Below are 12,393 nucleotides of genomic sequence, written 5' to 3'. Positions count from 1 at the left end.
AAATTCAAGAAAGAGAGACTTTTCTTAGAAGCAGCAGCAGCTCTCAAAAACCAACCAAATCTCAATAAATACCGTTGCATTAAGCTTCCGAAGATTTGGGAAACACTCATCACCAGAGTTCCCACCTTACATTCCAGGCCACCTACTACTGCCCTTAGAGGGCACTCTACCTAGATAGGACTTTAGTGTCACCCACGTGCTTGGGCTTAGTATTGTTTGTTATTTGTGTATATGTTACATTAATTGTTTTTGTAATCCCCGTAGATGTCCTAGTGACTAGGACGAAATATAGGAAGTATTAAATTCTATTTTAATTCTTTTTGAGTGTTGTAAAAAATCCATTAAGTTGTGTATGGGGGAGTGATATCCAGGAAAAGGAAAGTCACTAGTGGAGTGCCTCAGGGATCTGTTTTAGAGCCATTACTATTTAACTTGTATATTAATGATATTGGTGAAAGTTTGGATGGTGATATTCAGATGTTTCAGATGATGCAAAGTTGAGACGAACCATGAAGAGTAGAGAAGATGTTGTGGCCTTACAAAAACTTGAATAAATTGCATGATTGGGCATGGAAATGGGGATGTGAGTTGAATGTTGCAAAATGTAAGGTTTTAAAATTTGGAAAACAAAGATGAGATGCAAAATTTATGCTTGGTGAGGATATATTGTTGGAGGTGGAGGAAATAAGACATCTTGGTGTGATAGTGGATAAGGATCTGAAATTTAGGGGATACATAGCCAAAATTTTGAAGACAACACAAATGCTTCTGGGAATGATGCGGAGGACACTGACTTGTAGAAGTAGGAAGATTCTTGTTCCATTGTATAAGACTTTGATTAGGCCACACATGGACTATTCTGCCCAGAATTTGGTCACCTGGTTTTCAGAAGGATGAAGAGATGTTGGGAGGCGACTGACTAAGGTAGTTTTTGACCTCTGAAATGTCGAGTATGAGGAAAGATTGAGAAGATGTAATTTGCAGAGTCCGGTGGACATAGATAGAAACCTACAAATTAGTAAGGGGTCTCCAGAATTATAGGATCAATGCTGGAGAAGTTCTACAGAAAATAGTGGGAGATCGGGAGAGAACTAGAGGTCATACCTAGAAACTGTATAAAGAGGGTGTGAGTAGGGGAGTGAGAGGCAGGTTTTTTTCGTGCAGAGTTTGACTCCATGGAATGCATTGCCTGAGAGTGTGGTGTCTGCAGGGAGTTTGAGTGTGTTTAAGACACGGTACGATGAGCTGTGTGTGTGTGAAAAAGCACCTCCCAGATGATTCTTTGACTCCATGAGGTCTTGGGATAATAATAATAATAATAATCTACGGTCGTTAATGCTTTATTCGACCAAGATTCTACCGATAGTTGTGGATGTACATATGATCATGTGTAAACATATATTTCTATGTTAATAATCCAGTTTACTCCATATCATATATCATTGTAGTTATTGAGCAGTGTTTTTTTTTTTTTTTTTTTGCACCATACTGTAGTTCTGGAGGTCCTAGAATTACAGTGTTCCTGGTGGCAGCAAAGTTGTTAGGGATTCTACCTGTACAGTTTGTAGTTCTGCTGTTCAAGGCTGTGTGTCTGGCAATATATGGTTCTAGATCATATTTATTAGAAGGGAGGCTCATTTGGAGGTTTACAGAATTCCCGTTCCCTTCACACTCTGCTGATCTCAAATCACTTGATGCCTTCATTCAGAGTATGTCAAAAGAATGGGTATTTCATCATGATCTTCCTTCAAACCTTTGATGAACTAAGAGATAAAATTACATGATATGTCCAGCAGATGTCCCAACACTTATATTCCAAGATGAACACTTATATTCCATTTACTCCATAACATATATCGTTATTATTATTATTATTATTACTATTAAGACAGACCTCCAGGGAGTAAGTCAGGGACTCATTGAGAGGGGCAACATACTACACTCACCAGCTATTATACTTTTTTCTTAAATTCATTCACATATACAACTTCTAATGGCAATACATTCCAATCATGCAGCTTCCAAGTATGCCCTCTTGTCCTTTCAACATCCTCCAGAAAATGAAAAATTCCATCAACTGAAATCCTCTATGACTTCTTCATAAGTTTGTAAGCTTCAATCATATTACCCTGATTTCTCCTGTTTACAGTCTACAAATTTCCCAATCTGTCTTTCTAATCAGTATTCCTCAATCCTGATGTCATTTTTAACACTTTCCTTTTCACTCTCTCCAGTGTATCAGAATCACATTGGAAACCAGGAGACCAGACCTGCAGACACTAGTCCAAGTGAGGTCTTATTGAGGCCTTGGAAAGAAGCAAAATGACATTCTTATCTTTACATTTGAAAATTTGTTTCAGTTGCAGTTATCTTTTGAATTTATTTGCAATCTTTGCTACATGACCCCTGAACTTCAACTTGCTGTCTATTTACACTCTACGATCCCTAATCTGATCAGTTTCTTCTAGCATAATCCCACCATTATGACATTGGACATCTAATCATGCCAAAGTGCATGACTTTGCATTTACGGAGACATCCATTTTCACATGCCCACAATTCCAGCCAATTCAAATCATTCTGCAAGTACTGCATATCTACACCATTCCTGATTACCTTACCTATCAAGGCATCATCAACAAACAGCGGTATGTCGCCTGTCAAATCCTTCACAATATCATTAATGTACAGATTGATGTCTGCAAGGAGTTTGAGTGTGTTTAAGACATGGTATGATGAGATGTATGTGTGATAAAAGGACCTCCCAGATGAGGCTTTGACTCCATGAGGTCTTGGGGTAATAATAATAATGTACAGATTGAAAAACAGTGGATCAAGGACTGATCCTTGTGTTACACCACCCACTAGTAATCTTAAATCTTGCAAACTTTCCCCCTCCCCTCCGTATACTACTTTTTGGTATCTGTCAGTCAGCAATCCTCTTATCCATGCTAATATTTTATAATCCACATATCCTGAAAATGAAACCTGAAAACCCTATATTCTCCAATTTATGCAACAGTCTTTCATGCTATATTCTATCAAAAAAAGCCTTAAGCAAAATCCAAAAGTATCATGTGTATTTATTCCATTTGTCTAGTTCAATGGTAACATTATTGTAGAATGCGAGCAAGGTGCTAATGACTTTCCCTTATTAAATCCATGCTCTTCGTTATTCAGTACTTTTTTTTTTCATCTGTACTGTACTGTACTTATTTACAAATATCAGGAGTAGCAGAAATAAGGCAGATGAAATTGTTGCACTGAATGAAATTATGTATCCAAAAATAGTTGGAATAAATAAATCATGGTTGAATGAGAATGACATCTTGACAAGAATAGAAATGGAGGGTTATGATGTTTTTTATTAAGATATGGGAAATGCAAGAAGAAAGAGAGAATGTTGCTGATGATACCATGTTGGCAAAAAGTTGAGGTATAAGAGGAAAAAAGTGACAGTGGTTTTGAACAGTAGGGTGTGAAGGGGGAGGTTGACAGAATGATGTGTTTGTTAAGTGTTGCTACAGGCCACAAAATGTAGATGGTGGAGCGAAAGAAATATATAAGCTACTTGGCTTAGTGAGCATGTGAAGGGTGATCATTATGGATGATTTCAATTATGGCAGTATTGATTTGAATGAAGATATAGCATCAGGTAACAAAGAGAATGAATTTCTCCAGTTATTAAGGTTCAACAATCATAATTAGTATGTAACGAATGGTACACGAGTGTTATGAGTCTTAGATCTGGTTATATCATCAAGGATGTGATTGCGAATTGAATGTCTAATCTTTCCCTGGCTACAATCAAGTGATTACCTTGATTGTAGCCAGTCACATGAGAACTTCTGTAAAGAAGCGATGTATGTCACACTATAAGGCTGGTGATTATGAAAAGCTTAAGAGACAACTTAAGAGATAAAAATAAATTCTGTGTGATGATACAGCGTTCTCCCTTTTTAAAGGAGTTCACCGTACCATCTAGTTCCCCCCCACATTTTATCAGGCTCCGAAACCGCCATTAGGCTGACGAATCAGACCTATGGCTGGGTCAGTATTCCTGACTGTAATCCGTGTGTGTCCTCGGACTGGTTTGCCTGCTTGCGGGATGAAAAAACACCAGATAAACTGACGGTAAAAACCTTGCTGTCCATGCCCAAGACCTGCTAACTTGGCTATGGCTGAAGAAGATCCTTGAGCTCCTCATGTTGTTGACGGGAATCGAACCTAGGACACTCCTTCCCCAGGCATATGATTGCGAAGCACAAAGCCACTAGGCTAACCATGCAGACACTTAAGCGATAACTCGAGAAATTCATTCTCTCTGTTCCCTGATGCTATATCTTCATTTCAATCAATACTGCCATAATTGAAATCACCCATAATGATCACCCTTCACATGCTCACTAAGCCAAATAACTTATATATTTCTTTCTCCCCACCTTCTACATTTTGTGGCCTGTAGCAACACCTAACAAACACATCATTCTGTCAACCTCCCCCTTCACACCCTACTGCTTCAAAACCACTGCCACTTTTTTCCTCTTGTACCTCAACCTTTTGCCAACATAATTCTCCTGGTATCATCAGCAACATTCTCTCTTTCTTCTTGCATTTCCCTATCTTAATAAAAAAACATCATAACCCTCCATTTCTATTCTTGTCAAGATGTCATTCTCATTCAACTATGATTTATTTATTTCAACTATATTTGAGTACATAATTTCATTCAACTATAACATTGAAAGAGGAATGGAGTGGGAAATATATAAGAAGATGATAGAAAGAGAGCCTGTGTACCTCAGTTGAAGTGGACTGTAACGTCCATGATGATAGGCTGTCTGAAAAAAGGGCATAAGTTCAATTCTAGTTGCCCACTAGAGAAACATTTTACTATGGGATTTTGTGGCATGTATGCATCCAGACAGATATGTGACAGGTGAGAGATCGGAAAGTGCATACATGCAGATAACGTAGAAATTTTGGAGAACTTTGTGATTTAAATATTAGTATAATTGACCTCAGCAACATTTTGTCAGAAATGGGTGAATACTGACTGAGAGAAATGAGTAGCTGGATTCAGGGTAAAGATAACAAGTAGAATTTAAATGAAAAAATTAAAGTAGGCATATAGTAAGTTTGAATCATTGTGAAGTTAGATGCACTGAAAAAGAGGAAGTGGAATATCTCAGGAATGAGAAGTGAGAAGTGGGAAAGAAGAGATTAAGTAGCTAGAAAAGATGAATGCAGAGTGAATCAGAGTAGGAGTGAGAGAGTAATGGGAATGATAGAAAATGAGAAAATAGGAGAACCATTAAAAGAGAGTGAATGAGAAAAATGTGAGCGAGTTCTGAAACCAGGGATGGAGAGGTACCTCTCCATCCCTGGTTGCAAAGATATAGCATGTTCGCAACCAGGTAAGAAGAGGAAAAAGAAAGAAAGTGTTAGAGGAGTGAGAGTGAGGAATGCAGGTGAGCAAGGAAGAAACAGAGGTGTGATGTATAAAGACTTGATCTGTGATGTGCAAGATAGAATGCCTGAGGAGTGTTTGCCTGGAGGAACAATAGAAAGTGTGGCTATGGCAATTAAGTGAAGTGAAAAGGTGGATGAAATTATTGTGATGGTAGGCACGAATGACTTGAGAGGAAATTCATGCTTGAGGTTGTACAGAAGAAGAATGAGAGAGAGAGAGAGAGAGAGAGAGAGAAGGTAGTGTGTATGCAATTACAGCAGTATAAATTGGGAAGAGGAAAACTGCAAGTATTAATGAGGCAATAGAATTTGAATTATTGAGGGTTAAATGTCTTAGGCAATATGTAGCAGAAGAAACACGAGGTTCAAGAGTTTTGGATTTGGTCACAGCATCAGAAGAGCTGATTATAACTGAGATGGCATCAGCATCTGTGCCTGCAGTTGGAGAGAGTGACTGTGGGGTTTTGAATTGAAAGATTAATAGATATTAGGAGTAGCAAAGAGAAAGAAATGTATATGGAATTATAAGGCAGATGACTATAATAGTCTTAGATATCAACCTGGGGAAGTTCCATGGAGGGAGGAATCTGAAGGGTGAGATACGGGCAAACCTCGCTTAACGCAATTAATTAATCCATCAGTTGAATTGAAAGATTAATAGATATTAGGAGTAGCAAAGAGAAAGAAATGTATATGGAATTATAAGGCAGATGACTATAATAGTCTTAGATATCAACCTGGGGAAGTTCCATGGAGGGAGGAATCTGAAGGGTGAGATACGGGCAAACCTCGCTTAACGCAATTAATTAATCCATCAGTTAATGTGCATTAAGCAAAACTGCATTAAGCGAATGCAATAAACAATAGGAATAATATTAATTCATCCATCAGTTAGCATAAATTTTAAAAAAAAATTACAGTATAAGCTATATTAGAAGATAAAATCACCAAAGTTAATAAAAATCAATTGCTTAAATTTTTATTCAATGTCTAAACATTTGATTGAGCTACTTTTTTACAAAAAAAAAAATAAGTAAAGATAGAAAGGGGGATGGTAAATCCCTTTATGTTTTTATAGCTGGGTACGAAATATTCGCCAGTAAAATAGCCTTCGGCTTATTAAATTAGTAATTAACAATAAGTAAAGATGTTTGAATCATGGTCGACTTTTTCATCTTGTCATGCAATTTGCGATAGCTGGCGAACGCTTTATCAAGATTTTGGCAGACTTCGAAGCTTCGTTCCATACCAGAATCAGCATCAAACAAAATTTCCTTAGCATGCTCAATGTGATTGAAAACTAGCTCAAGTTCTTCCGCAGTTAGCTTCTTAGTCGTAACATTCTCTTCTTGTTCGCACTCATTATTATTATTATTATTATTATTATTATTAAAACAAGACCTCATGGAGTCAAAGACTCATCTAGGAGGTCCTTTTATCTTACACACACATCTCATCATACCGTGTCTTAAACACATTCAAACTACTTGCAGACACCATGCTCTCAGGCAGGGCATTCTAATCACTCACAACTCTGCACGAAAAAAACCTGCCTCTCACTCTCTTACTCACACCCTCCTTATACAGTTTCCAGGGATGACCTCTGGTTCTCCCCTGATCTCCCACTATTCTCTGTAGAACTTCTCCACCATTGATCCTATAACAACCCCTTACCAACTTGTAGGTCTCTATCATATCTCCCCTCTTCCTTCTCTCCACGAGACTCTGCAAATTACATCTTTTCAATCTTTCCTCATACTCAACATTCCAGAGGTCAGAAACTACCTTAGTCATTCGCCTTTGGACCCTTTCCAACATCTCTTCATCCTTCTGAAATCTTCTTCTTCATATGCATGCTCTTCTTCTAGTTGAAGGAAATCATGCTCGCTTAACTGTTCTGAATGGAAATCGAGCAAGTTTCTCACATCTTTATTATCCAGTTCATTAAATCCAATTCTTTTCCAGTTGTGATAATTTCTTCAAAATATTAGATCTTGGATTTTGCGCACGATAAAGTAACATAAGCTTGAATTTAAAGTTGCCTTCTGCATTGTCTCCTAATAAGAGTGTAAGATGATCTTTAGATACTTTGTATTCTGGTTGAGATGCTTCAGTTTTAGCTAGGAAAGTTTTTGTTGGCATACTCTTTCAAAAGAGATTAATTTCGTCGATATTGAATATTTGCCGATCGTCATAATCACCCTCCTGAATTATCCTTTGCAATTCTTCACAAAACTTCGCTGTAGAATCTTTATCAGCACTAGCAGATTTCCCACTTATTCTTACAATATGTAGTCTAGTTGGATTTTTAAAATGGTCAAACCATCCTAAACTCGCAGTAAAGCTTTTGCATTCCTCTCGAAATTTGATCTCTTTCAAATGAGGTAAAAATATAGAGTGCTTTTTCCTGAATATATCCTGTACTAAGAAGTATTCGTTTTTGGTTATAATCCTCAATCCAGAGTGATAGAAAATGCTCCATCTCGATCAGTAAATGGCTTCAATTTCGGGTGATCTGCATGCTTAAAGAAGCAGTAGCAATTTTTCTTTGTTCTTTGTATTCTTTGCTTTTATTTAATATAGTCCAAACTGTAGACTCGCTGTATCCCAGGTCTCGCACAATCATTGTATTACTAGTGTTACTTTCTTGTCTCTTAATGACTTCCAGCTTTTCCACTCGCTGTAGATTGGCGACAGAAAATTTTGAATAACGTAAAATTTCGCATAACATAAAAACATTGCGTTAACTGATTAATCACTTGCTTAAAGCAGGAAATGGTATAATTTTACTCAATAGCACTAACTGATTATCGCACATATCGAATTCATGTTAAGTAGGGTTTTCCTGTATCGTTAGTGCTTGAGAACTTGTGAAGGAATATTTATTAGCAGCAGCAGCAAGCTCTATACCACGAATGAAGAAGAGAACACAATTTAATGTAAAGTGGATGACAATCAATATCGAACAGGAACTGCAGGTAAAAGAAGAGGTTATGGAAAATATATAAGGAGAGGGGTGGAGAGGAGATGAATTAAGAATAAGACTCAGGCCAGGAGAGTGACTAGTATGGTAAGGAAGCCAAAACTGGAATATGAAAAGAGATTGGCCCTGAGATCCAAAGAAAATCCTAAGGAATTTTTAAGCTATGTGGTCAATAGGAGTAGAAATGATTGTGAAATAATGACATCGTTGGATAAAAATGGGAATAGAGTGACTGATGCAAAGGACATAGTGGAGTTTTCAATGAGCATTTTATTGGGGATATTTCATCCTGGAAAAGTAGGTTTTAATACTAGAGGGATAGGGCAGGTTCAAGGTATAGATGTGCAAGAGAAGACTGTGTTTCAAATACTGAATACTTTAAATGTCAATAAAGCAATGGGACTGGATGAGATTTTGCTACTGGTTTTGGGGAGATGTGCTAAAGAACTCACAGCTCTGTTTACTAGGCTTTTCAGTGAGTCTGGTTATGGGAAAGATGCCCAAGGAGTGGAGGAGGGTAAGATATTGTCATTGCATAAGGGTAATAGCAAACTGGAAGTTTCAAACTGTAGACCGGTTTGTGTTTCATCAATAACTGTTTAGTAGATGCAATGTCTAAATGTTTTCCAAGGGTGAGAAGGTTAGATAAGGTGGGTGTGAGATGGATGAATAAAGAGATTAAGCATGCGATACAGAGAAAAAGGGCATTGTGGAGACAGCATAAGAGAAGTGGAAATAACCAATTCCATGAGGTCTACAAAGACCAAGCAAGGAGGATAACTTGGTTGGTGAGGGTAGCTAAAGAGAGGTATGAACAGCTAATGGATTCTTTTTGGCTAATGAAGCCAAAAAGAATCCTAAGGAGTTCTTTCGATATGTAGTCAGCAAAAGAAAGAATAATTATGGAAGGATGACATTGATTGGAGAAAATGGTATAAAGACAGCTGATACAGAATGTGTGGTGGAGATACTTAATGAGCAGTTCATAAAGATCTTTCAGTCTTGTGAATGTGACTTCATGGAGGGACTGAGAGCAGTTGATGATGGGGAGGAGAGACTGACTGTAGGTGAGCAAGGGGTGTATGGGGAGTTCAGTAAACAAGATGTTAATAAGGCTGTGGGACTTGATAATATATCACCATGTATTCTGAAAGAATGTGCCAGGGAGTTGACATCTGCCTTGACATATTTTTTAATACGAATCTAGCACTCGGTCAAGTCCCTAAGGAGTGGAAGGAGGGCAAGATTGTGCTACTTCATAAAGGAGATGATCGAACTCAAGCATCAAACTATAGGCCTATCTGTGTGTCAGGTGTTGTGGTTAAGTTGTTGGAGAAGCTTGTGAGAACTAGGATCCAGAGTTGGGTTGATAACAATGGTATTATCTTTGATGGACAGAATGGATTTGCTAAAGGGAGGTCATGTTTTAGTAATCTACTTATTTATTACAATAAAGTGATTGCTTCCTTGGACAGAAGAAAAGGATACACAGTAATATACTTGGTTTTGGCAAAGGCTTTTGATAGAGTACCTCATGATAGGTTGACCGTCAAACTAGAGCAGATGGGGTTGGATATTAGATTGGTGCATTGGATTGGAGACTGGCTATCTGATAGGTATCAACAAGTTGTGTATGGGAGAGTGATATCCAGGAAAAGGAAAGTTACCAGTGGAGTGTCTCAGGGATCTGTTTTAAGGCCATTGCTGTTTAAATTTTATATAAATGATATTGGTGAAGATTTGGATGGAGATATTCAGTTGTTTGCAGATGATGCAAAGTTGGGACGAATCATGAAGTGTAGTGAAGATGTGGCCATACAAGAAGACTTGAATAGATTGAGTGATTGGGCACAGAAATGAGGATGTAAGTTCAATGTTGTGAAATATCAGGTTTAAAATTTGGAAAACAAAGATGGGATGCAGAATTTATGCTTGGTGAGAATATATTGTTGGAGGTAGGTAGAGGAAATATGAGATCTGTGGGTGATAGTGGATAAGGATCTAAAATTTAGGGGACACATCGCCAAAATTGTGAAGACAGCACAAAGGCTTCTGGAAATGATCCTGAGGACATTGACATGTAGAAGTAAGGAGATTCTTTTTCCATTGTACAAGGCTTTGATTAGACCACACATGGACTATTGTGCCCAGATTTGGTCACTGGGTTTTCAGAAGGATGAAAGATGTTGGAAAGGGTCCAAAGGAGACTGACTAAGGTAGTCTCTGACCTCTGGAATGTCGAGTATGAGGAAAGATTGAGAAGATGTAATTTGCAGAGTCTAGTGGACAGGAGGAAGAGGGGGAGATATGATAGAGACCTACAAGTTGGTATGGGGTTGTTATAGGATCAATGAGAGGGTGTGAGTAGGGTAGTGAGAGGCAGGTTTTTTTCGTGCAGAGTTGTGAATGATTGAAATGCCTTGCCTGAGAATGTGGTGTCTGCAAAGAGTTTGAATGTGTTTAAAACACAGTATGATGAGCTGCGTGTGTGATAAGAGGACCTCCCAGATGAGTCTTTGACTCCATGAGGTCTTGGGGTGATAATAATAATAATTGTAAAGATCTTAGGGAAATTATTGAGGGATCATTTAAATTGTTCGGCAGATAAGGGTAATGTTATCTGTGAGAATCAAGATGAATTTGTTTAGGAGCGTTTTGGCTTTAATAATGTGATTACCATTTTTATAATAAAGTGACAAGTGCAATTGATGATGCAATCGCTTATTCTGCCATTTGATTGGATTTACAAAGGCATTTGACATGAGAACCTGTTATTTAAGTTGCAGCAACTGGGTTTAGATTTCAGTTTAGTATCAGAAAGTTGTGTATTGGGAGCGGTATCAAGAAGGCAGAAGGTTGCAAGTGGGATCCCACAGGGTACTGGGACCTGTATTGTATAACCTTTATATCAATGTCATTGTTTGGATTGCAGGGAGATATTCAGTTGTTTGCAGATGATGTGAAGCTGAGAAGAGTTATTAGTAATAGTGCAGATGTGGTAGTCCTGCAAGAGGATTTCGATTAACTGAACAGATGGGAAAAATAATGGGGGATGTCGATTTAATGTAGTTAAATGTCAAGTTTTGGAGTTTGGAATACATCAATGTGAGGCTGCATGCTCTGTTGGAGGAAGTGGGGAAGGCAAGGGATCTAGGAGTGATGATTAATTGAAACCTGAAATTCAAGGAACATATCGCAAAGGTGATGAAGATAATTCAGAGTACTGCTGCAATACTTAGAAGAAAGGCCGATCTGCAGAGATAAAGCCCTGATCAGACCACGCTTGGACTATTGTTCTCAAATTTGGTCCGCAGGATTTGAAGGGGATAAATTAAATGTGGAAAGAGTACAAAGGTAGATAACAAAGAATGTATAAGAAAGTATTAGGACTGTACAATGTTAGTTATGAAGATAGGAGGGAATATTGACTGCAGAGTTTACTGGATACAAGAAGGAGAGATGATATGACTGAGATTTTAAACTGTTGAGAGATAGTTACAGAGTTGACACATGGGAAGTTCTTTTGTTTGGTGGAACAAAAAGAAGTAGCAGAAACAAGGTGTATTCCATGAAAGTTACATTTGGAAGCCGTCAGCAAGAGAGTGAGTAGTGATTTCTTTTCATGGAGGGTGGTTGGACTGTGGAATCCTTTGCCTGATATTGAGGTACAGGAGGAGAGTGTGTTTCAAATAATGAGTACTCTGGATGTCAGTAAAGCTGTAGGACTGGATGGTATTTCACCATGAGATTTGAGAGAATGTGCTAAGGAACTGACAGTGCCTTTGACCTGGCTTTTCAATGAAAGTCAGGCTGCGGGAAAGGTGCTCATGGAATGGAAGGAAGGTAAGATAGTGCAATTGCATAAGGGCAGTAGCAGACTGGAAGTCTAATTATAGGCCAGTTTGCGTGTCATCAATAGTTGTTAAGATCTTGGAGAA

The sequence above is a fragment of the Typopeltis vanoorti genome, chromosome 9, assembly GCF_054136105.1.
Source record: "Typopeltis vanoorti isolate ZY-2024b chromosome 9, IOZ_Tvanoo_1.0, whole genome shotgun sequence".
Classification (NCBI taxonomy): Eukaryota; Metazoa; Arthropoda; class Arachnida; order Uropygi; family Thelyphonidae; genus Typopeltis; species Typopeltis vanoorti.
The sequence above is the reverse complement of the archived record's forward strand: the minus strand, read 5'-3'. Positions refer to the sequence as shown.